The sequence below is a fragment of the Hemicordylus capensis genome, chromosome 1, assembly GCF_027244095.1.
Source record: "Hemicordylus capensis ecotype Gifberg chromosome 1, rHemCap1.1.pri, whole genome shotgun sequence".
Lineage (NCBI taxonomy): Eukaryota > Metazoa > Chordata > Lepidosauria > Squamata > Cordylidae > Hemicordylus > Hemicordylus capensis.
Window position 1 is genome coordinate 255282397 of NC_069657.1, and position 25042 is coordinate 255307438.

General features: G+C 44.0%; 1 protein-coding gene and 1 long non-coding RNA gene across 8 annotated transcripts in view; one reads left to right on the forward strand and one right to left on the reverse strand.

The window, feature by feature from the left end:
• Positions 1-25042, forward strand: part of PLEK (pleckstrin) — a 217683-nt gene that overhangs the window by 123169 nt on the left and 69472 nt on the right. The window lies entirely within an intron of this gene.
• Positions 796-24298, reverse strand: LOC128339954 (uncharacterized). 2 transcript variants are annotated; one of them, XR_008313356.1, is made up of 2 exons: positions 24138-24298; positions 796-1042 (listed from the first exon to the last, which is right to left on the reverse strand). It is a non-coding gene; the product is annotated as an uncharacterized LOC128339954 (long non-coding RNA). The 2 variants fall into 2 exon arrangements; XR_008313357.1 differs by lacking the exon at positions 24138-24298 and adding an exon at positions 3425-3930.

Consider the following 25042-nt stretch of genomic DNA (forward strand, 5'->3'; position numbering starts at 1 on the left):
TTTCCTGTCTGCAGCCACACAAAATGTGTTTTGTTTGTGTTGTATTTATTTCCAAAAAAAGAAAAAAGTATATCAGACTTTTCTTATAGATAGTATGCACTCTGTGTGGGGCTGCCTTTGTATGTAGTCCGGAAACTACATTTTGGTGCAGAATGTGGCAGCCAGACTGGTCTCTGGGATAACCTCAAGAAACCATATAACACCAATCTTAAAAGAACTGCACTGGCTGCAAATATGTTTCTGAGCAAAATACAAAGTGCTGGTTATTACCTATAAAGCCCTGAATGGCTTGGGTCCAGGGCATTTCAGAGAGTGCCACCTTCCTCATTAATCCTCCTGCCTATTAAGATCATCTGGGGAGGTCTGGCAATGGCCAACCACCGTCTACTGGCTCATGTAGTGGCTACTCTGGCCCAGGCCTTCTCTGTAGCTGTCCTAGGGCTCTGGAATACACTCCCTGTTAAAATACGGGTTTCTCCATCTCTGGCTGGTTTTAAAAAGACTCTTAAGTCTCACTTGTTTTCTCAGGCTTTTAATTAATTTTACATCATAATTGTTTAAATCATTTTATCCTGTTTTTATATTGTATTTTAACTTATGTACACTACCTAGGGATGCACGTCAGGCAGTATATGAATATGATTAAATAAATAAATTTCAAGCAGCTAACAAAAATGGTTAAACACCAAACACATACAATAAAATCAGGTCAAATACATACAGCAGAACAGATGAAAAAACTATAGCTATAAACAATATGGGGAAAATAGCCCATACAAAAAAGAGTCCGAGTCATTTGAGCCTAAAGAGAGTTTATTATTAATATAATTTGTATTGCGGTCTTAAACCAGCAATAGAATCAAGAACAATTACAATGCAGATTATAAATGTGAAACAATTTGCAAGACCTTAATGAAGATGCAGGCGTTTGTGAGATGTCTAAAAGTGTTGGGACAAGTACAGAGGGTCTTCTACAGTTGTTTGCAGGTGTGAAGCAGCTGGTCTCAAAACATCTTCCTAAGCAGACTTGGCTTTTCTACCTCTGTTATGGGAAACAGATATATCAGGCAGCAGCAATATAGGAAGATGCTGAAAGGCATCTAACCTTTTATGGACCTAATGGCCTACTTTTAATGTCATCTGCTGTATTTTTCCTACCGTCTAAGTACTGACAGGCAACCAACCACCTAACATGATTTCTGAAACCTAATGTAGGCCTCAATATTTACTTTCTTAACCTATTTTACTTTAAAAAAAAAAACACATATCTGAGGCAGTTACACAGTGCATGGTTGCATAGAATACATCTGCACTCAGTGGTACTACTTCACAACCTGTTGTGTGTAATATGGGCTTTTCTATGTCACAATGGCCTTTGTCCAAGCTGCTACTCTGCTACCATTGGTTTAATGCACCATCTATATTCCAGAGTTGTTATCTCTTTTCTAGCCGATTACATACTTTTTGACAGTAGCATGATGGATTGTGTACCGGACAAGAAAGTAAATTTGAATTATTTGCATTACTGTCCAGGGGTGCAGACAGAAGGAAAGCTTGAGGAGCAACTCCTCACTTAAATTTGGGGAGGGGGGGAGAGAGATTTTTCGGTGGGAGATGTGCATTATTAATGTATGATTTGGTTTGGTGAGGAGAGAATATAAAATGAGGAAAGAACTCCTCAAATGTTTAGGGGTGAATATGTACCCCTGTTGTTGCTTATGGTTACTGGTTCTGTGAGGGCCAAATTAGACAATAATAGAAGCCATGTTTTTTCACCATGTGTTTGCATTGATTACATATAAAATAGGGTAAAGGAAGGGCTACTTTTTACTATAAAAAGTATACACAGCAGAGGGGTGTTGAACCCCCTCCTACTTCAGTGCCAGCACTAGTTGATTCAGGTACACTTGTCCAGCCCAATCTAAGGGCAGGCATGAGCAAGACCAAGGACAACATTGCCTGAAGTGATGGAGAGTTCTGGGGGAGGGTTTAAGCACCCCTTTTGTTGTTAAAAAAAAAAGTTTCAGTCCCACTCAGCTCTGCTTTGGATGTGAATGGGCAGACACATGAACGAACAAACATGTCCATCTCCATCACTTCTAGTTTGATCCTGAATACAGTTGTCATGTGGAAAATTATTCTGTTATTGGACAACACATGCAGTACTGCAAGAACAAATTCTCAGTGTTTAATATGAAAATATATCCACCTTACAAGCACAGTTTGTTTGGAACTCCTGACATTTGAAGGGCAAACCGTTCTTCATGGTAATTATATCAGTGGTCAAATGGAAATGAGTTCTGCCTTTAGTTATGTCTTTGTAATTTGTTGTTTTATAGCTCACAAAAAACCCCCAGGGTTTTCTTCAAATGGATCAACACACAGAGTTCCCTATGTGAGTGTCTCCTTCTCATTCACCTCCAGACCAGGAAGTTCTACTTTAGCACAGGGATGGAGCTGCCAGTGCTCCAAGGGATCCTTGGAACATGGGCCGCCTCACCCCTCATCTCCTCCTCTTACCAGCCAGCCGGCTGCTACTGTGCCTGCCTGCCTCTGCTGCCCCAGGCCACTTGGCTGTAATGGAGAGTGCCGCAGAGGTGACAGGAGCAGCGATGGCTGGCGCTATCACCACCAAAGCTGAGCACAGATGATTTGAGTTTGGGTGGGGGTGGCGATGCCAGTGTAGGGGCAAACACAGCCCACCCCCTCTGCCCTAGCCACACCACTCCTTTAGCACGAGCGAGAGAATCTTTCTTTGTTGAAATCTCCTGTGCCCCATGAGTGGGGCTAGCATATAACCAGAGTGCAGCACCCTCTCAGTTCAGACACCAATAAAATAGTTATTAACCTGGCCAGACTAAGACTCCTAGTAGAGAGGAGGAATGGATGTGAGATTAGGGCCTCTCAAGAAGAACAGGAAGGGGGGGGGAATCATAGCATTGGTCCATAAATCCACTGTAGGTAAAGCACACATATGAGAGAGAGAGAGAGAGAGAGAGAGAGAACTTTAGCCAGAGCCCCCTCAAATCTGGAATTGGCCCTGGGTCCATTCAGGGTGTGTGAGTGTGTCTGACTTGCCTCTGACTTGTGGTGCGCAGCTGACTTGCCTCTGGGCCCCCCCCCAAGGCAGTGGGCCCCCAAACAACTGTCTCCCCTTGCCCTATTATAGTTACGCCCCTGCTGACAACAGTTGGGTAGGAGTCCAGATCTCTCCTCCCTCTCACAAGTGCTCCTCCTCAGCATCTGAAGTAACTTGTAATTTGTTGTAAACTTGAAGGAATAAATGATAACTAGCCGGCCCCGCACAGAGCATCTGTGCGCTCTTTGGGGCTGTCGGTTACCTCTCCCACACACATCTTCTGCCCCAGTCTCCACTTCCTAACCATGTCCGGCCATGCCGGGCCCAGCAACCTCTCCTCCTCACCGCCACTTCTGCCCCTGCACTTTCTTTCTCCCCTCCTGGGCCTTGCCTCTGTGGCTGGGCTGGCCCACCACCACCGCTTGCCTGCCTCCACGGCCAGGCCGGACCCGCCACCACCTCTGGCCTCTGTGGCTGGGCCTGCAACCGCCGCGGCGACTAATCCTCCTGGGTGCGCCTCAGCCAATCAGGTGCCTCCGCCACCCAGCCAATCAGCTTGGCACCAGGACGCACATTCCAAGGCACACCCAGGAGAATTAAATATATAGATGTACAGTGGTGGGCTGATGCGCCCATTTAAAAAATGAAAGTTGGGGTTATCCTTCCATGAGGCAAGGTGAGGCAGTCGCCCCAGGCAGTGGATTATTGGGGCATCAGCAAGACAGCAAAATACTCACCGCCACCATCGGAGCAGCTCTTTGGGACCAATCTAAGCCTGGCAAGGAGCACCTCCCCTCACACGCCTTACAAAGCCTGCGAGATGCATGAGGAGAGGAGAGGCTGCTGGCAACCACCCCTTCTTCCTGCCCCCCACACCACTTTTAAAAACTCACATGGGTTGGTTTTGAAAAGAGGGTGGCCCCTACCAGGGGTGTGGGGCTGGGCAGCATTTGGCTCCTCACGACAGGCACTGTAATACCTTGCCCCCCCACCCCATGAAAGCCTCTTATAAATTCATGAGCAAGTACCTTTAAAAAGTCTGCATCCAGCTGCATAAGATCTAAAAGGGCTGATGTAACTGGAAAGGTTGGAACATAATACAGGTAAGTGCATATAAGCATACCTCTCAGGGAGGTGGGTAGACGTCTGGCTTCCAAGGTTTACTTAGTGTTACACTACGGCCCCAAGGTTCAGATGTAAAGTCGTGCCTCACGGAGACAGACATAGAATTCAGGAAAAGGATGCCTCTGAGCACATGCTCGGCCTATGCATTCTCTTTCAGTACCAAAACTCAGCTCACAGTCCTTTCACACAAGAATCTATACCTGTCATTGCCACAAGCTTTATTCCTTTCAGCACCCTAATTTAGGAGAGGGAAATTTGTTTGTCTGCTATTATTAAACCACTGAGAGTAAGAAATCCTTGCGGCAATTCAACCAGGAATGTTGCAGTAGATCCTGATCTACTTCTGCTCACTTCTGGTAGAACATACACACCAGGTACAGTATATGTGGCAGCCATTCAAGTGCTCAGCACAGCAGTTGAGTTCTGTGCTGCATACTCAAATGGCCTCCAGATGTATGTGGGGGGCAGCTGAGCAGCAGGGGTGGGGTGGCCTCCCTGCAGGATCTTGTTGGCCTCCCAGGCTTGCGGCAGGATCCTGGGTACCAGCAGTAGCGATGTTCACTTTTTTTTGCAGGTACATTCATCCCTCTCCAACCGCTAGGGTTCCGTTCTGGCAAAACCTAGCCGTTAGCAAATTCGTGGTTGATGAGGCATGAAAGGCTATGGGAAATGGGGTTAGGGGAACCGTGGCCACAAAAAGACCTAAAAATAAAGGAAAAAATAGGAAAAATTGCTAAAAATCACCAAAAACCCTATAACATTGCCAAGAGTCACCAAGAAGAATGAGCAGACTGAACCTCTGAAACCGCCCCCCATCACTAAAAAACCTCGCCAACTGCATATACTTGAATTGCGATTGGCAAGACCTGTCACAATTTCCCATTCACAAATACTCAAAACGACAGTTGGTGAGGGATGACTGTATTTCCCTCAGTCCTTTCCACCCCCTGAAACTGCTGTCACTATATGACTCTACTAGTTTGTTCCTATGTCTATGAGGTCCATTCCCCATGTTTTCCAATGGAAGAGTTCTTCTGCATTTTTCAGGACATTAATGAAGTTTTTCCAGGATTTGAAATTTTTTAGTAGTCTGTGTGAGGTTGTGGTTTGATCTGAAAGTCCCATGCCTGTCTGTCAGTCAGTCAGTGAGGCCCAAGTAGCTTTATATTACAGATAAATAATTTATTTATTTGATTTCTATACTGCCCTTCCAAAAATGGGTCAGGGTGGTTTACACAGAGAAATAATAAATAAATAAGATGGATCCCTGTCCCCAAAGTGCTCACAATCTAAAAGAAACATAAGACAGACAGACACCAGCAGCAGTCACTGGAGGTGCTGTGCTGGGGGTGGATAGGGCCAGTTACTCTCCCCCTGCTAAATAAAGAGAATCACCACGTTAAAAAGGTGTCTCTTTGCCAAGTTGGCAGGGCTAATAATACTTTTTATACATTCCTTCCACAGATGATACAACAACATTTTGAATCCTGAAGAGAAAATTTTGTTTTCTTTAGTACTTATTTTTCCTTTTCTTAGCTTCTTTCCTCAACTTTATCTATATTAAACAATTAAGCGATCTTCACTGTTTTTCAAGTAGGGAGGACTTTGGCCCCCAAACAAACAAAAAACCAAACAGTGTGAGAGCCATTTCCTATTACACTGACCTCTGTGCAGTGCTACACTTTCCCTAGGGCCAGGGGTGCCCTTTGAGAGAAATGGAGCCTTGTTGAGTCCCATCATCATCTTGATATGTGTGCATAGAGCATTGCGAAATGCAGTTATTTTCAGCTTGGCTGGCCATCGGCTGTAATAAAAATGGATAGTTGTTTTCAGCACCTTCCCCATAGGATTCTATGGGGAAAATGCTGGGGAGGACGACACTTCCTTGTGCTCTGTTTGTGCCTTCCAAGATGGCATGAGGGCTCTGTTTTCCTTAAAGAAGCCCCACCAGTGCTGGGCAAAGTGCACAACTGCACAGTGGGGAATGGTTGCTTCTGTGCAGTGCCAGGTGGGGGGGGGGAATCTGTGTAGGGTGTTCAGCTTTGGCCAAAGCTTAACAGAGGCTTAATAAACAATTAATTAGGGAGCTGCACTTAGAGTCACCACTGGTTCTTGGGCCTTGCAGTGAAGAACACTGAAAAAATGTATACTATTTATCTCTATACTATTTACCAATCTGTCCGGGGCCGCTCAGGAGTGGCCATGACAACTATGGGCCTATTCCAAGTGGTCTCTGGACCGATGCATATTGCAGGTCACACGCTTGATTTGGTATTTTACTCTGATCAGGGTGGTGTTCCATGGGTGGGGACTCCTGTGATTTCCCCATTGTCATGGACGGACCACCATGTAGTTAAGGTTGGACTCACAATCACTTCCCACCTCTGCAGGGGCAAGGGGCCCATTAGAATGGTCCACCTGAAGAGGTTATTGGATCCAGTAAGATTCCAAGAAGCCTTGGAGGGATTCAATGTTGGCTTTGCCGGTGATCCTGTTGATGCCCTGGTTGAGAATTGAAACAACTTGCTCACCAGGGCAGTACACACGATTGTTCCCAAGCATCCCCTCCAACCTGCCTCAAATTTGGCCCCTTGATATACGGAAGACCTACGGGGGCTGAAGCGGCAAGGTAGGTGACTGGAGCGCAGGTGGAAGAAGATTTGACTTGAATCTGACAGACTGCAACATAGAGCACATCTTAAGATCTATGCTGAGGCAATACAAGCGGCAAAGAGGCGGTTCTTTTCTGCCCGTATTGCCTCTGCGAGTTCACGTCCAGCGGAGTTGTTCAGGGTTGTGAGGGGACTAGTATCTCTCCCCACCTTGAGCCAGAATTTGGAGTCATCAGTTACCTGCTGTGATGTGTTTAAAGAGTTCTTTGCAGATAAAATCTCTTGGATTCGAGCCGACCTAGACGGAGACTCCACAATTAATTTGATATCTGAACTGGAGGTGCCCAACGACTCCTCTTATGTGATTCAACTGGATCGGTTTCAGTCTGTGACTCCTGAGGATGTGGACAAGCTGCTTGGAGTGGTGAGGCCTACCACTTGTTCTCTTGACCCTTGTCCAACATGGCTTGTTTGATCTAGTAGGGAGGTTGTTGTAGACAGCCTGGTGGAAATCATAAATGCTTCCTTGAGGGAGGGCAGGATGCCTCCTTGTCTCAAGGAGGCAATCATTAGACCTCTTCTAAAGAAGCCTGCATTAGATCTTTCAGAGTTGAGCAACTATAGGCCAGTTTCCAACCTCCCATGGCTTGGCAAGGTAATTGAGAGGGTGGTGGCCTCTCAGCTCCAGGCGGTCTTGGAGGAAACTGATTATCTAGACCCATTTCAAACTGGTTTTCGGGCGGGCTATGGGGTGGAGACTGCCTTGGTCGGCCTGATGGATGATCTCCACTTGGCAGTTGACAGAGGAAGTGTGACTCTGTTGGTCCTTTTGGATCTGTTTTAAAACAGGCACTGTTTTACAGTGGTTCCGCTCCTACCTCTCGGACAGGTTCCAGATGGTGTCGATTGGAGATTGTTGCTCTTCAAAATCTGAGCGTAAGTACGGTGTCCCTCAAGGCTCTGTACTTTCTCCAATGCTTTTTAACATCTACATGAAACCGCTGGGAGAGATCATCAGGGGATTTGGAGCTGGGTGTTACCAGTATGCTGATGATGCCCAGATCTACTTCTCTATGTCAACTTCTTCAGGAGCTGGCATATCCTCCCTAAATGCCTGCCTGGAAGCAGTAATGGGCTGGATAAGGGAGAATAAACTGAAGCTGAATCCAGATTAGATGGAGGTACTTATTGTGCGGGGTCAGAACTCTAGAGACGATTTTGACCTACCTGTTCTAGATGTGGTCACACTTCCCCAAAAGGAACAGGTCCGCAGTCTGGGAATACTTCTGGATTCACACCTCTCCCTAGTTTCTCAGGTTGAGGCGGTGGCCAGGGGCGCTTTCTATCAGCTCCGGCTGATATGCCAGCTGCGCCCGTTTCTCGAGATCAACAACCTCAAAACAGTGGTACATCTGTTGGTAACCTCCAGACTTGACTTCTGTAATGCGCTGTACGTGGGTCTGCCTTTGTACGTAGTCTAGAAACTTCAGTTGGTTCAGAACGCAGCAGTCAGGTTGGTCTCTGGGTCATCTCGGAGAGACCATGTTACTCCTTTACTGATGGAGTTACACTGGCTGTCAATAGGTTTCCGGACAAAATACAAAGTGCTAGTTATAACTTACAAAGCCCTAAACGGCTTAGGCCCTGGGTATCTAGGAGAGTGTCTTCTTCAATACAAGCCCCACCGCCCATTGAGATCATCTGAGGAGGTCTGTCTCCAGTTACTGCCAACTCGTTTAGTGGCTACACAGAGACGGGCCTTCTTGGTCGCTGCCCCGAGATTGTGGAATGCTCTCCCTACTGAGATACGGTCCTCCCCCATCTCTGGCAATTTTCAAAAAACACCTGAAAACCCATTTTTCTGCCCAAGCTTTCTCAGCTTCCTAATATTTTGGGGTTTTAATTTCTGGTTATTTTTAAACTGTTAAATTGTTTTTAAGTTTTTGTATATGTTTTTAACTGGTTTTATGTTATTGTAAACCGCCCAGAGATGAACGTTTGGGGTGGTATACAAATCTGATAGATAAATAAATAAATAAATCTCCCCCCCCCATATACTCTCTCTGTGTGTGTGTGTACGTGTGTGTACACAAACACACATGTATGCACACATGCATATTATGATACTCAGCTTATTTAGATTGACCTATTCTCTCTCTCTTTGCTTTTTGGTGCCTTGTTCTCTAGACTCTTCTTGCTGCATTTTTTAAAGCTCCACTTGTAGGTTAATGACGCACAGCATTTTAGTGCAGACAAAACCTTTACTAATGTTATGTTTTTTAAGGGGAAATAACATCGGTCCCAGTCGGCTGAGAACTCATATGCACAGTCTTCGCTGTCAGTGTTCTGAGGCGACATGAGTGGTGATGTACTTGTACAGCTCTTTGCCCCAGTAGGTAGGGTGGGGGGGGTGGGGATGGTCATTTAAAAAACAGCAACAAAAAACATTTCCTTCTAGCAGCCTGGCCATTTTGGTGCCCAGGACACCTGCATATCACCTGCCCACTTTATTAATAGAGGAGATGGCGTTGAAAAGCTAAATGCAATAGTATTGAACTCTTCCCCCACCCCACCCCATTTATTTTGGTAGTACAAGGGTAAAGCCAAAAAGGCATAGGGAACAGCAAACCTGCGTGCAATGCCTGTGTCATGTTTTTTCAGTATATAAACAGGGGAAGAGAGACTAATGCTGTGGTATAATGAATTCCCATGCAAAATATGTTTACTCAGGTATTGTGTCATTACTATTGCAGAAAATCTCAGGTGTGCAGTCTCCCCAGTTGTGTAATTCCCATTAGTGAAACGTTAAGCACATGTATCAAGAGGAGTGCATAATAGAAACTAGACCAAAGGGAATGGGAAAACCTCTAGTTAACAGAAGATTGGGAGGAGGGAGGTTTAGGTTTTATTCTCCCATGGCTTTACATCATTAAGCTTTGCAATACAGGTTTACCTTCAGAGACAGCACTCAAAGCAGCTGCTATGAATATTTCTACTACAGAAGTTGATCCAGTGTTCTAATTAAGCAAATGGTAGTATTGGCAGATACATGTCAAGCTGAGCATGCATACACAACCATTAGCCCAACTCAAAGCTAAGCTCCATTTGTGAAGATCCTTGCTAGTGAAAGGAAGCTTTTCCTTCCAGCGAGTGGGAGAGCCACAGATCTGGCTAGATTAAATTAATATGTGAAATTCAAGCAAGATCTAATTTTCAAGCTATTATAACAGTTCCCATTTAGTGATCCTTTACAGCCTTCTCTATGCCTTACAAGTTACAAATTAAGAATCTGTAATCAGATATTTCCCTCAAGAAATAACCATCTCTTCAGAGTTATGCAACATTCTTCCTTTAAGAGAAGGGAGTGCTTTCTTGAAGAAGTACAAATGAGATACCCTCTTAGCCTCAACCCATTTTTTGCTCATTTCAGTAGGAGAAAGTGGAGAGAGAGAAATTCTTTTCCCTCTCACACAACATTAGAACCAGGGGTCACTCCATGAAATTGATTGTCAGGAGGTCTAGGACCAACAAACAGAAGTATTGTTTCACACAACGCGTGATCTACTTGTGGAACTCTCTGCCACAAGATGCTGTGACAGCCAACAACCTGGATGGCTTTAAGAGGAGTCTGGATAACTTCATGGAGGAGAGGTCTATCAATGGCTACTAGTCGGAGGGCTACAGACCACTTCCAGCCTCAGAGCAGGATGCCTCTGAGTACCAGTTGCAGGGGAGTAACAGCAGGAGAGAGGGCATGCCCTCAACTCCTGCCTGTGGCTCCCAGTGGCATCTGGTGGGCCACTGTGCGAAACAGGATGCTGGACTAGATTGACCTTGGGCCTGATCCAGCAGGGCTGTTCTTATGTTCTTATGACTCGGGTATCTGCTAATTTGGGCATACACAATGTCCTCAGAACTGAAATTTGGGATCCTGTTACAAGATAAACAGTCTGACCTATAGAGCGAGATGCGGTTATAAGTCCTTGGACTGACATTGAACATGTTCACTGGATCCCCTTTTAGGGCAAAACTGTGTGATACCAAAGAATGGCATGAGCTGCATAGGTGTGCATGAAAGATGGCAAGGGTTATAGATAGGCTTATCAACTAACATAATTGCAGAGTATGAGTCCATACATTTGTAATTTCTGCATGTTGTTGTGGTCCAGGAGTGCATATGTACTTGAAAACCCTGCATTTAGTTTTTAAAGCAATCCAGTGCAATTTCCATATTCTTTCATCAACCTTGTGGGTCTTATCTTTTTCTATCCGAGCCATCGCTAAAGCATCTCCTCTCTCTATATCTATATCTATATCTATATCTATATCTATATCTATATCTATATCTATATATCCCATTCAGTGAATACGGATTATTCCAAAAGGAGTGCTGTGAGAGAGAGGCTGCAAATAGGAATGCTCACAGCACCACCAAATGATCACAGTTTACAGAGTGATTTGATTAAGTGGCCTGAGAATTCTAACTGGACTACATAACAATCGTATTGCCTTTGCAGTAGTAAGACTCCCTCTGGTGGACATTTTCTTCAGCAATTGTGTGCTGGACATTTTTTTTGCAGATCTGAAGTGGCTTGTGTACTAAAAAGTGTGATTCATTTGTGTATTACAAGTAACTGTAAGTGTACAAGTGTGAAGTGATTTGTGTATTGCAGTTTTGAACAACAGACACAAAATCATCACTTGAAAATAAGGTCCACCAATTGGAATTTATTTCTATGTAACTGTGCTTGGTAATGCAGCCTCAGTAATATTCACATTTATGTGCTGCCTGATATGTGTATCTCTAGGCGGTGTATCAAGTTCACTCTGAAACTGACAGAACATGCAAGCAAGATGTACTGCTGGTATTTGGAGACTGGAATGCCAAAGTTGAAAATGGTAAGGAGAAACACACAGTTGGCCTATATGGCCTAGGAAACAGAAATGAAGCAGGAAAACGATTAATTAGTTTCTGCCAAGTCAATGATATCTTCATTGCTAACACATTCTTCAAACAACCAAAGTGGCGCCTATACACATGGACATCACCAGGTGGAGTACATAGAAATCAAATTGGTTAAATTATTGGTGCAAGGAGGTGGAAGAGCTCAGTTATAACAGCAAAGACGTGGCCGGGGACTGATTGTGGAACAGATCAAGAACTGCTCATGTGCAAGCTCCAAGTCAAGCTAAAGCGGAAAAACAAAGCTATCCAGTTTCCATGATATGAACTTGAGGATGCACCCACCATTGTCAAGGAGAACATCAGGAACTGCTTTGAAGTTCTGAACCTCATTGATAGGGAGCCAGAGGAACTGTGGAATGAAATCAAAGAAGTTGTTAAGGACAAGTGTGAAAAGAGACTGCTAAAGACCAAGAAGCAGAAGAAAGCAAGACTGATGTCTGAGCAGATGGTGGGAGTAGCAAAGAAGAGGAGAGAAGCCAAAGTCAAGAAAGACAAAGACTCCATGAAGGAACTTAATAGGGAATTTCAGAAAGCTGTTAGAAAAGACAAGGAGCAGTACTACAATGACATCTGTAAAGACCTTGAGGATGGAAATGGACACAGAAAAATGAAAGTTTTCCAAAAGATCTCTGAATTCAGGAGGTTCCAACCTCGAATTGGTATGTTAAGGGATGCCAAAGGACAGATAGTAACTGACTCGGAGAAAATCAAACAGAGATAGAAGGAATATACTGAAAATCTGTACAGCAGGAACATCAACATCCAAGTTACTCTAGAAGATATTTCCTACTTGCAAGAACATCTAGTATGGGAAGATGACATTAGAACAGCATTGTGGCCATTACCAAGTCGGAAGGCTACAGGAATTGATGGAATAGCTACAGAAATATGAAGAAGAATCAGTCAACCAAACTATGCCAGCAAATTTGGAGAATGACACTGTGGCCAATAGATTGGAAGAGGTCAGTCTGCATATCCATACCAAAGATTTCTTCATCCAATCTGCATTGGATGATCCTGGGCATTATTTTGTTAGCATGTAAAATTAATATTGTGCGATGGTTTGCTCAATCTGTTAAGTCTTATTTAACAGATTGAGCAAACCATCGCATAATATCCTTAATTTCACATGCTAGCAAAATAATGCTCAGGATCATCCAATGCAGATTAGTGCCCTACGTGGAAAGGGAAATGCCAGATGTTCAAACTGGTTTCAGAAAAAGCTGAGGAACAAGAAACATCATTGCTGATGCATGCTGGACAATTGAGAAAGCCAAAGATTACCAAAAAGAAGCCAATATGTGCTTTGGCTACAAAAAAGCCTTCAATTGTGTTGACCATGCCAAGTTGTGGAATATCTTTAGGAAAATGGGAGTCCCAGAACATCTCATTATTTTCATGAGAAACCTATACACAGGACAGGAAGCCACAGTCCAGACAGAACATGGTGAAACAGACTGGTTCCAGATCAGCAAAGGAATAAGACAAGGCTGTATACTTTCTCCTTATTTATTCAGCTTATATGCTGAATATATACTGAGAGAGAAGCTGGATTGGAAGATGAGTGTGATTTTGAAGCTGGAGAAAGAAACATCAATAACCTGTGCTACACTGATGACACTATGATATTTGAGAATGCAGGTGCTCTGCAAGCTTAGTAATGAAAGTAAAAAAGCACAGTGAAAAAATGGGCAATGTAAATGTAAAGAAGACTAAACTAATGACAATGGGTATAGCAACCAGCCTTAGAATTGATAATGAAGACTTTGAAGTGGTGGATAGCTTCTATATTTTAGGATCAACCATCAACAGTAAAGGATCTAGCAGTCAAGGAATACACCACAGACTAGCACTTGGTAGGGTTGCAATGAAGGCCTTGGAAAGGATATTTAGATGCTGTGACGTGTCTATATCTACAAAGATTAGAATTGTTTGGACAATGGTTTTCCCCATGATGCTCTTTGAATGCAAAAGTTGGACTTTGAAGAAGCAAGACAGAAAAGGTATTGATGCTTTTGAAAGCTGGTTCTGGAGAAGACTTGAGGATACCATGGACAGCCAGGAAAACAAACAAATGGATCCTAGAACATATCAATCCAGAATTTTCACTCAAGGCACAAAATGATCAGGCTCAAACTATCATACTTCTGACACATTATGTGAAAACCCAGCTCCCTTGAGAAGTCCATAATGCTGGGGAAAGTTGAAGGAAAGAGAAGACGAGGACGACCAACAGCAAGATGGATAGACTTGATTGCGACAGCAATGAATGCACCACTGAGAGACCTTAAAGGCCAAGTTGAAGACAGATCATCCTGGAGAGAATCTATCTATGTAGTCGCTAAGAATCAACACCGACTTCATGGCATTAATCAGATGGTGTACACAATCCAAAGCAACACATGTAAAAGAGTAAACAAAACAATTTCACAGGATAAAAACAAGTAAACAGTTTTTAAAATTAATTTCAGTTAAAAGCCTGAGAAAACAGCTGTGTCTTGAGGCTCTTTCTAAAAGCAATCAGAGTTGGAGATGCTCCTATTCTGACAGGGAGCATATTCCAAAGTCCCAGGGCAGCCACAGAGAAGGCCCAGTCCAAAGTCACCGCCGCCATTGGCAGCCATAACCAGACCTCCCCAGATTATCTTAATAGGTGGCAGGGTTCATGACAAAGAAGGTGCTCTCTTAAGTATCCTGGACCCAAACCATTCAGGGCTTTATAAGTAACTAGTATTTTTAAGCTTGTTAAAATAACGGGCGCTAGAACCTTTTGTTGTTGTTGTTGTTGTTTCCTTTATTCCTTCTCCCTCTCTCTTTCTCCCTCCTCTCTTTTTTTCTTTCTCTCTCTCTCTCTTTCACTCCTTCCTTTTCTCTCCCTCTTCCTCTGTTTCCTTTCCTTCCTTCCTTTCTTTTCTCTCTCTCTCTCTCTCTCCTTTCCTTCCTTTCTTCCACCTCTTCTCACTCCCATCATTCTTTTTTATTTCTCTTTTCCTCTTTTCTTTCTTTTACGGGCTTGCTCTTTGCGGTTGGCTGCACCTCCCTTTTTAATGTCTGTTTTTTGTCCTTTCCCCTTCATTCATTTCTTCTTTTTCTTTCTTTTCCCTTCCTTTCTTACTTCTTTGTTTCCTACTTTCCCTCCCTCCCTCCTTGTTTCTTTTGTCCTTTTCCTTCCTTTCTCTCTCTTTTGTCTCCTTCCTTCTTTCCTTCTTTCTATCTTTCTATTGTCCTCTCTCTCTCTCTCTCTCTCTCTCTCTCTCTCTCTGCCTTCCTCCCTCTGTCCCTGGCTCATGTTAGCTAGTAGACCTTTGGTTCCGTCTATTTCCGCTTCCTCTGGCTGCACCTCCTCCTCCTCCTTTTGGCTGGGCCCTGTGCCTTTTCTGGTCTGGATTTGGGTTTTCTTTCTGATTGCTTTCCTCTACTCTCTCTCCCTGTCTTTTGACCCACACTTGTGTATCTGTTTTCCTTCCTCCCACCCCACCCTCTTGTTTTCTACCCTTTCCTCTCCCCCACTTTCTTCTTTCCTTTCCCCTCTCCCCAGGCCCCCCCCTTTCCCCCCCTCTCCCCTCTGTCCCGCTTTCTTTCGAGACCTATTGCGTCCTTTGCGTCCATAGTGCCAGTTCGGGCAGAGCCTTTGCACAGAGAGGAGCTCTGTTTGCGAGCTCCTCTCTCCCTCTTAAATTAAGGACTTTGTTCATCCAACTGACATGGGCCAGGGTAAGGAGGTCTCGGCAGTTGGGAGGGAGGGTGGGCGGCGGCGGCGGCGACCGCAGCAGCAATTTTTTAAAAAAATTTTTTTACGGCCTCCGCTCCGCCCCCGGTCCCAGTCTCCGTCTCCTCTGGCCGAACGACCAATTTCCCCCACTGCCTCTTCCCCGGCTTCACGGCGGCTGCTTCTGGCCTTTCCGCGGCCGGGTGAAGCGACCAAGATGGCTGCCTGGTGCCTGTCTCCGTTTCTGCTTCGGCCGTTCTGGGCATGCGCTCTGCGCATGCCCAGAATGGCCCAGGGAGGCACGGACACATGCCTTGGTGTCCACAGACGGACACCAAGGTTTTTATTAGAGAGGATAACCAGCACTTTGTTTTTCTCTCAGAAACATATCAGCAGCTATTGCAATTATTTTAAAATTGGTGTAATATGGTCCCTTTGGGTTGTCCCAGAAACCAGTCTGGCTGCCGCATTCTGTACCAATTGTAGTTTCTGGACTATGTATGATGACATCCCCATGTAGAGTTCATTACAGTAGTCGAGCATGGAGATTACCAAACACATGTATTACAGTTTTAAGGTCATTTACTTCCAGAAATGGGAGCAGCTGATGTATGAGCCTAAGCTGATATTAAAAAGCACTCCTGGCCCCTGCCTTAACCTGAGAAACCAGAGAGAGTTTTGGATCCAAGAGCACTCCTACTAAGTAAAGTGTGCCATCAAGTCGATGTCGACTCCTGGCGCCCACAGAGCCCTGTGGTTGTCTTTGGTAGAATACAGAAGGGACTTACCATTGCCTCCTCCCGCGCAGTGTGAGATGATGCCTTTCAGCATCATCCTATATCACTGCTGCCCGATATAGGTATTTCCATAGTCTGGGAAACTAGTTTGAATCCATAGTGGGGATTCAAACCGGCAACCTTTTGCTCTCTAGGCAAGACACTTTCCTGCTGCGCCATTATAAGCATGTGTCTACTGAAATTCATACACAAAAGAGCACTGAAGCATATGTGTAATTAAAAGTCTTCAAAGCTAACTACATGCAGTAGTAGAGTTTTATCTCACCTGAAATGAGACTGATGCCAGAGAGTTATCCAGACATGGCTTCATGCTGCAGGATATCCAAAGAGCGAATCTGCTTTGCAGCAGATTCGCAGCTGTTTAGTTTGGGTAATTAGATACTCCAATACTCAATACTCCTTCCCGTATTGAAGGAGTTACACTGGCTGCCGATATGTTTCCGGGCAAAATACAAGATTCTGGTTATAACCTATAAAGCCCTAAACAGCTTGGGCTCTGGGTATTTAAGAGAACGTCTTCTTCACTATGAACCACACCGCCCATTGAGATCATCAGGAGAGGTCCGTCTGCATTTGCCACCGGCTCGTCTGGTGGCTACTCAGGGACGGGCCTTCTCTGTTGCTGCCCCAAGGCTTTGGAATGCGCTCCCTAGTGAAATAGGAGCATCCCCATCTCTGACAATTTTTAAAAAGTCTTTAAAGACACATCTGTTCGCCCAGGCTTTTAACTGATACTGTTTGATTGGTTTTAATGTTTTAAATTTTTTGTTTTTGTTTTTAACTAATGTTTTAATGTTTTTATTGAAGGAGCAAGTACGCAGCTTGGGGGTATTACTGGACCCGGCTCTGCTTTTGGAAGCTCAGGTGGAGGCGGTGGCCAGATGTACCTTTGCACGGCTTCGGCTAGTGCGCCAGCTGTGTCCCTTTCTCGAGAAGGCAGATCTGGCAACAGTTACCCATGCCTTAGTCACGTCAAGGCTGGATTACTATAATGCGCTCTACGTGGGGCTGCCCTTGAAGAATATCCGGAAACTGCAGCTAGTGCAAAATGCAGCAGCTAGGGTTTTATCTGGAGCTGCCCAGTGGGAGCACATCACACCCATTTTGAAAGAGCTGCACTGGCTGCCAGTTTGTTTCCGGGTCCAATTCAAGGTGCTGGTTTTGACCTTTAAAGCCCTTCACGGTTTGGGCCCAGGATACCTGAGGGACCGCCTGCTTCCAAGGGTTGAGGCCCGCTTGATGAGGTCATCTGAAGGGTCTCTGCTCTGGGTACCGACAATGAGGGAGGCTCGGTTGTCATGCATGTGGGACAGGGCCTTCTCTGTTGCTGCCCCCAGACTCTGGAATGCTCTCCCGGTGGCTATTTGCTCCTCGGTCTCCATCACAGCTTTTAGAAAAAGTGTAAAATCTTGGCTTTTTGCCCAGGCATTTATTTGATTCTTTGCTGCTGCTCTTTATAGTCTGTATTGCTTTTATGCTTTTATTTTAAATTTTTAATCAGATTTGTTTAATATTTTTTCACTTAATATTTTAATTGTGTCTTTTTCCCCATCTTATGTTTAAATTTTTTGCTGTAAACCACCTTGGGATTGCTTTAATGAAAGGCGGTATATAAATTTAACAATAAATAAAACCAGCCAGCTGGCACAGCTAGAGAGACTGCCACCGCCACCAACCCTGCATGCCTGCTATAGCAAGCAGTGACACACCAGTTGGAGGCAAGCAGGCAGGCCTCACAGCAGCAGGTCTTCCTAGGAGTGTGAATGCCACTGAAAATAGTTTTGCATGCCACTTTTAGCATCTGTGCCATTTGATTGCCTACACCTGTACTGGAGAATAAGGACCATCCTCTTCTCCCATCCTAGGCTCATTTCTTTTAATTAGCGCTAGTTTTAATTTTAATTATTGTATTGATGCCATTCACTCAGCCAGCCTGCGTCGGCTGGCAGCTGCCCTGTGCTCCACCAATTTCCTCCGCTGCCACCAATTTTAGTTTCATTTTGTGGAACACAACAGTGGCAGCTAAATAAAAGCCCAGGGATCCGGCTTGGAAAAAAGAGTCAGCACTAGTGTTGAACAAAAGTCCATCACTGTTACAGACAAAAGTTTCCTTTTTAACACCCCTGTACTTGTGTGCGAGTGTGGTGCTAGCCCTGGGTCAGTTTTCACCTAGGAATTAACACTACCAATAGGCACACCAAATAAGGACTGTCTGAACTGGTCATATTAAGATGCCTAATTAAGAGGAGATCTGCCACTTAATGGCACAGCGGGGAAGTAACTTGCCTAGGGAGCAAGAGGTTGCTGGTTCAAATCCCTGCTGGTATGTTTCCCAGACTATGGGAAACACCTATATTGGACAGTAGCGATATAGGAAGATGCTGAAAGGCATCATCTCATACTGCACGGGAGATGGCAATGGTAAACCCCTCCTGTATTCTACCAAAGACAACCACAGGGCCATGTGGCACACTTTAAGTAAGAGGAGACTGTTCTGGTAACATGCTTTTATCACACAGACCAAGCTTACAGTAGCTTCAGCAATTTAAAGGGCAAAGTCTGGACTGTGATAATAGTTAATGGAATTATCTACTTAGTCATGTTAATGGTTCATCCTGCTGTCACAGTGCTTTTTTTAGTCAATAGCATTGAAAACTGCCTTTCCCCTGAAGTTAGAAGCAAAATAGCTCTTGACTGGTGCAAGTGAAACCTACTCATGGAAGTGGTCATTAGTGACCCTTTTTGCTTCCAATGGCATAAGACAAAAATGCTAGTTATAGTATACGACACAGTTTTTATAGTAGTAATCTCATCTGTTCACAGAGTTGTCTTTTAGGTAGTGAGTCCAAATGTTTTTGTGCTTGGAGGAAGAGTATAATCCAAAGATTTGCAAGTCTATAATTAATTTAATAATGAAAGAGTTGGCTTGATAGGCAGGATCCAGACTTCTTGGTCATAGCTAAGCACCACCAGGGGCGTATCTATGGTAGGGCAGGCAGGGCACATGCCCCGGGCACCACTTGAAGGGGGGGCCATTTTAAAAATTAAAAAAAATTAAAAATGGCCACCAAAATCAAAATGGCCTCTGTGAGGCCCTAGGCCATGTCAGGCCTCGCAGAGGCCATTTGAGCATGCACGGCAGCCATTTTGTTTTCAGCTGCCATTTTGGAATATATAAATAAAATGGCCACCACACATGCTCAAATGGTCCCTGCAAAGCCCTAGAGACCATTGAGGGGAGGGGGAACCTTTGCAGACCCACCCCACAGCCTTTAGCAAGCCCCCGGAGGGGCTACAGGTATTTTTTTTAAAAAAATAATATAATATAAGTCACTGTACACATATTCAGTTTGGCACTATGTACAGAGAATCAGGGCTTGTGAATACTCAGCTGAAGCTTATGAGCTAGGATTGTATTCATTTGCTCTTACTTTGCTTCTTGTGATAAATGAGTTAAATGTGTCTTTCTAAAATACTACAATATATTCCAAGCAGTGACACAGTTTACTCTGCATATCCTTTAATTATTTTCAGAGTATCTGGGAAAAGGCAAATTCTCCATTTATTTTTAAAACTTATGTAATAGTGATGCTACAATGCATAGTAGAGAATTAGACATTAGTTTTCCAAGTACACCACCACATAGTATTTGGGTATTTCATGAGCCCCAGCATACTGAAATTTGTAGTTTTCCAGCATTTTTTGGTCTGGCTACGTCCACTGCTAAATAGTTTTTGAAATATTAAAAGATTAACGAGCTTGACTTGTATTTTTCAGCTGATAATATGGTAAAGTTATCTGAAAGATGGGTGTCAGATGTTTGGACAGGGGGCGCAATTTCAGTGCTTGCCCTAGGCACTATTTTCCCTAGATACACCTCTGAGCACTACTGAAATCAATGAGAAGTTAATCATGCAACTTTAAGTCCCATTAATTTCAGAGAGGCATCATCTGGATCCTGCCCATGGTACCCAAGCTCATGAATATGATCAGTAGATATTAAACAAAGTCCTTCATATTCTATGCCTTTAGGGAACACTTTTTATGAAGTACACAGATAGCAAGTCGCCTATCCTGATTTCTACAGAAGTTAAAATTTGGGTGTATTCTCCTGAACTGAACTTGTGGTATTTCTGCATCACCATAGCCCTATTCACATGTTCTGTTACTCATGTGCAATCTGTGTACACTGTATGCCCATAGTTGTCCATACATTATGTTCAATGCATGTACGTTACATTTCTTATCTGTATCCTGTATTTAGAGGGGCCTGTCCCCAGGCTCACTTTTATAATGAACAGTCATTCACACACAACCATGTATTGTTGTATAGAAACAACATAATGGGCTGGTTAAATAATGCTTCATCCACCCAGCCTACCACATGTGACAAGCATATGCATGCACTGTGAGCATGTGTGTCCTTCCCCCTGCCATGCTGGGTAGCTTTCCCCAATTGTGTGTGTGCAGGAGATTTGATAAACTTCTCCCTCATGCAATTCGAGAGATGCCAGGGCAAACTGGGAAGGAAGAAGGATGTTGTATGCTCATGATCCATGCACAACATTATAGCATATGGTGGACTGGATGGACAGAGTATTGTCCAAGCTGACCCAGTATCTAGATAGGCTAATATGGAGATACGTTTCCAAGGACAAGTCAATCTGAAGAATTACTGGAATTTCTCATTACAAGAGGGTTTTGGGTTGTTTTTTTTTAAGGGATACTTTAAATAATGTGTGTCCATCTTTAAATTGTGGAAAAGGAAAATGATATCCCAGAAATTTCACTGATTAGGGCAGTTTGTTTCCCCTGACTCCAAGGTCACTTATGTATTCACTGCTAACCTATATCTCCCTTTCTTGCATCCCCCCCGCACATGCTTTTATTTATTTAATTAATTTATATACTGCCTGACTCTGAGCCTCTAGGGGGTTAACAGTAAATAAATACAATAAAACCAACTATTAAAACAGCAATGAATTAACAAAGTTTAAAACATTCAAAGGTTACTAAAAGCCATGCTAAAAAGTATTTAAGGGCTCCTATGGCTATTTTTTGGGGGGGGAGGGAGTGGATGAAGTCATATTGGAGCAATGCAACTGTTTAAATAGATCAGGTAGTTCTCCATGACTATAAACCAAATGATTTTCTCCTCTTTTCATCCTAACTAGCAGGGGTAAAAAGAGATGGAAATGCCTTAAAATGGAAAAGACTTCTGAGATACAAACCCCATCAACCTTAATTGGAACAATTCCTAGGAAGAGGCCACCATGCCTTATAGTCACTGTTTCCATTGCTCTTTTCTTGACACCGACATACTGTGTGTGTAACAGTCAAATATTTACCAAGCACAACTCTTCCACACATGGAAATAAGTGGCAGGGAAAAGATGCCTCTGGTCTTTTTATGCAGTTGTTAAAAGTGGCAACTGTACTCCTTATCTGCTACAAGTGAAGCTGTCTTGTAGAACACAGGATAGCCCAGGAGGAAACGTATGTGTAATGTATGCTCAGTACTTGGAGCTGCTACCCCAACAGGGTCAAGTGGGTGGTATATTTGGGACAAAGTTTGCCCAGCACATGCTAACTTTCCAGTCACCACCAATTCACCACTGAAGACCTCAACCCCAACTCATTGTTGAGGCAATCTTCTTCTTCTGACCTGAGACAATTTTATTTCAGTTTGCCCTTAAGGAGATATCAATTTCCCACAATGGCATAACACCATTCACTCAGTACATTGATTAGCTTCCGAATGTGTTTCATCCCCAGAAGCTGGAGAGTAGTTTGCTTCTGAAGCCAATATGTACCATAGGATGGACAGAACTAAGAATGGTGAAAGGGTGGGGCAGTGACACTTGTCCCAGATCAGCAGGACCATGAAGTACTTAAAGTGCTCAGTTTCTTTGCATACAAGAAGAAATGGTGGTACTACCAGAGATGGGGCAAGCCAGGTTCCTGTAACAGCTCTGTGATGATGAGCATGAAGGGAAGTAGTAATATTTCCTCTATGAATCTATGCTAGGGAAGGACAACAATGAAAAGTGTGTGTGTGTGTGTGTGTGGCGCTTTTCAACCAAAATTCTCGAAGTGGTTTGCATAGAAATAAATACTGAAGTTTTGCCTGTCATGTAGCTTTTGAAGGCAAAGTAGACCATCTCAAAAGGCAGTACTAATAAGCATCTAAAGGTGGTTTTTTTAAATAATGGCTCACAAATGACACTCAGTTCCTCCTCCCGCTGCCACAAATTGTTATGAATAGTTAAGCAGAATTGTTCACAAGAGCATGTGTGTTCAGCAGCAGACAAGACTTCAAGTAAAATGGTACTGGAGATCTTGGGGTGTAAATCATCCAGGAATCTTGCTCTGTCTCAGGATCATAGTACCCTACTAGATAATTAGAACAGCAATGCAGCACATTAAAATGGTGTTCCAGATCCCAGAATAAAGTACATGTAACTTTGAATTTGTTTTCCAGGTGATCTCATAAAGGTAAAGTGTGCCATTGAGTCGGTTTCGACTCCTGGCACCCACAGAGCCATGTGGTTGTCTTAAGAACATAAGAACAGCCCTGCTGGATCAGGCCCAAGGCCCATCTAGTCCAGCATCCTGTTTTGCACAGTGGCCCACCAGATGCTGCTGGAAGCCACAGGCAGGAGTTAAGGGCATGCCCTCTCTCCTGCCATTACTCCCCTGCAACTGGTTCTCAGAGCCATCCTGCCTTTGAGACTGGAGGTGGCCCACAGCCCTCTGACTAGTAGCCACTGATGGGCCTCTCCTCCATGAAGTTATCCAAACCCCTCTTAAAGTCATCCAGGTTGTTGGCTGTCACCACATCCTGTGGCAGAGAGTTCCACAAGTGGATCATGCGTTGTGTGAAAAAGTAATTCCGTTTGTTGGTCCTAGACCTCCTGGCAATAGTGACCCCTGGTTCTAGTGTTGTGTGAGAGGGAAAAGAATTTCTCTCTCTCCACTTTCTCCAAACCGTGCATGATTCTATAGACCTCTTATCATGTCTCCCCGCAGTCATCTTTTTTCTAAACTAAAAAGCCCCAGGTGTTGTAGTTTTGCCTCATAAGAAAGGTGCTCTAGGCCCCTGATCATCTTGGTTGCCCTCTTCTGCACCTTTTCCAGTTCAACAGTGTCCTTTTTAAGATGTGGTGACCAGAATTGTTCGCAGTACTCCAAGTGTGGTCGCACCATAGTTTTGGATAAGGGCATTATAATATTAGCCGTTTTATTTTCAATCCTCTTCCTAATGATCCCTAGCATGGAATTTGCCTTTTTCACAGCTGCCACACATTGAGTCTACACTTTCAACGAGCTCTTTGGTAGGAGGGGTTTACCATTGCCATCTCACATGCAGTATGAGATGATGCTTTTCAGCATCTTCCTATATCACTGCTGCCCGATATAGGTCTGGGAAACATACCAGCGGGGATTCAAACTGGCAACCCCTGGCTTGATAATCAAGTCATTTCCCCGCTGCACTTTTAGGTGACTGGTAAGTGATCTCATAGCCAGACACAAAAGTAGCAAATAAGGCAAGATTACCATTGGCTTCCCCCAACAGGAACCTCTCATGTGCTGAAAATGATTTGGCTATCCTAAATTATACAACATATAACCTTATGCCATTTTATTCAAACACTCCTTTGGGGTGAGGTGAGGCCAAGTCACTTACTCAAGGCTACAGAGTATGCATCATGACTAAGGCAGGAATTAAAATATGAGTATCCCACGCTGTCCACCATACCACCACTCTTGAGCCAGAATGGGCCACCTGTTGTGATTTAAATACAACTGTTCTCCAAACCCTTTAGGTCCATACACAGAATATGCCATACCTCAGACGGGACCTCTTGGTCGATTCTCAGCTTGCAAGGTGTGCCTCTTTGAGCACTCTTGATTCATACAGATCCCTCCTGTGTTATGTTTCCATTTCTGTTCTTCTGTCAGGCTTTTGATTAGGCCAGGAGGTGAAATATTCATCTAAAAAATGATGGCCAGGATTACCTCTTTGAACAATCAAGTAATTATTGGCACCACTTTGGAATTAAGACAGAACATAATCTATCCATGTAAAATCTCACTGTACTCCAGATTATGCACTCTCTCATTTGGAGCTTCAACCTGGCTCCATATCCTAGTGTAGTATTTCAAGTAGCTGGGAGCAAGGTTTTGGTCCTCACAACCTACCCCTTAAGTCTTATAGTAAGTAAAGTTGCACTATTGAGTCAATTTCAACTCCTGGCACCCACAGAGCCCTGTGGTTGTCTTTGGTAGAATACAAGAGGAGTTTACCATTGCCTCCTCCTGCGCAGTATAAGATGCCTTTCAGCATCTTGCTATATTGCTGCCAGATATAGTAGCAGCAGGGATTCGAACTGGTAACCTTCTGCTTGTGAGTCAGGCATTTCCCTACTGTGCCACTTAAGGTGGTAAGTCTTAGAGGCAACTTATTCCAGAACTCAATCCAATAAGTGTCCTTATACTGCCCTATCTCAAAGACTTGGGGTAGGTTAGAATATTAAGGATATCTTCAGTCATAACACTAACTAAAGGAACAGTTCACCCCTTTGCCACCCAGGGCAAAACATATATCCCATCGACCCAAGATTTCAAGCTCCCTTCCCAATTTATATGCATGCAAAATTCTACTATCTTCCACTGAATCTTTCCACATGAAGTCAAAGGGACTTCATGAGGTGTCTAAACAGGCACATAAATATCCTCAACTTCATACATCCTG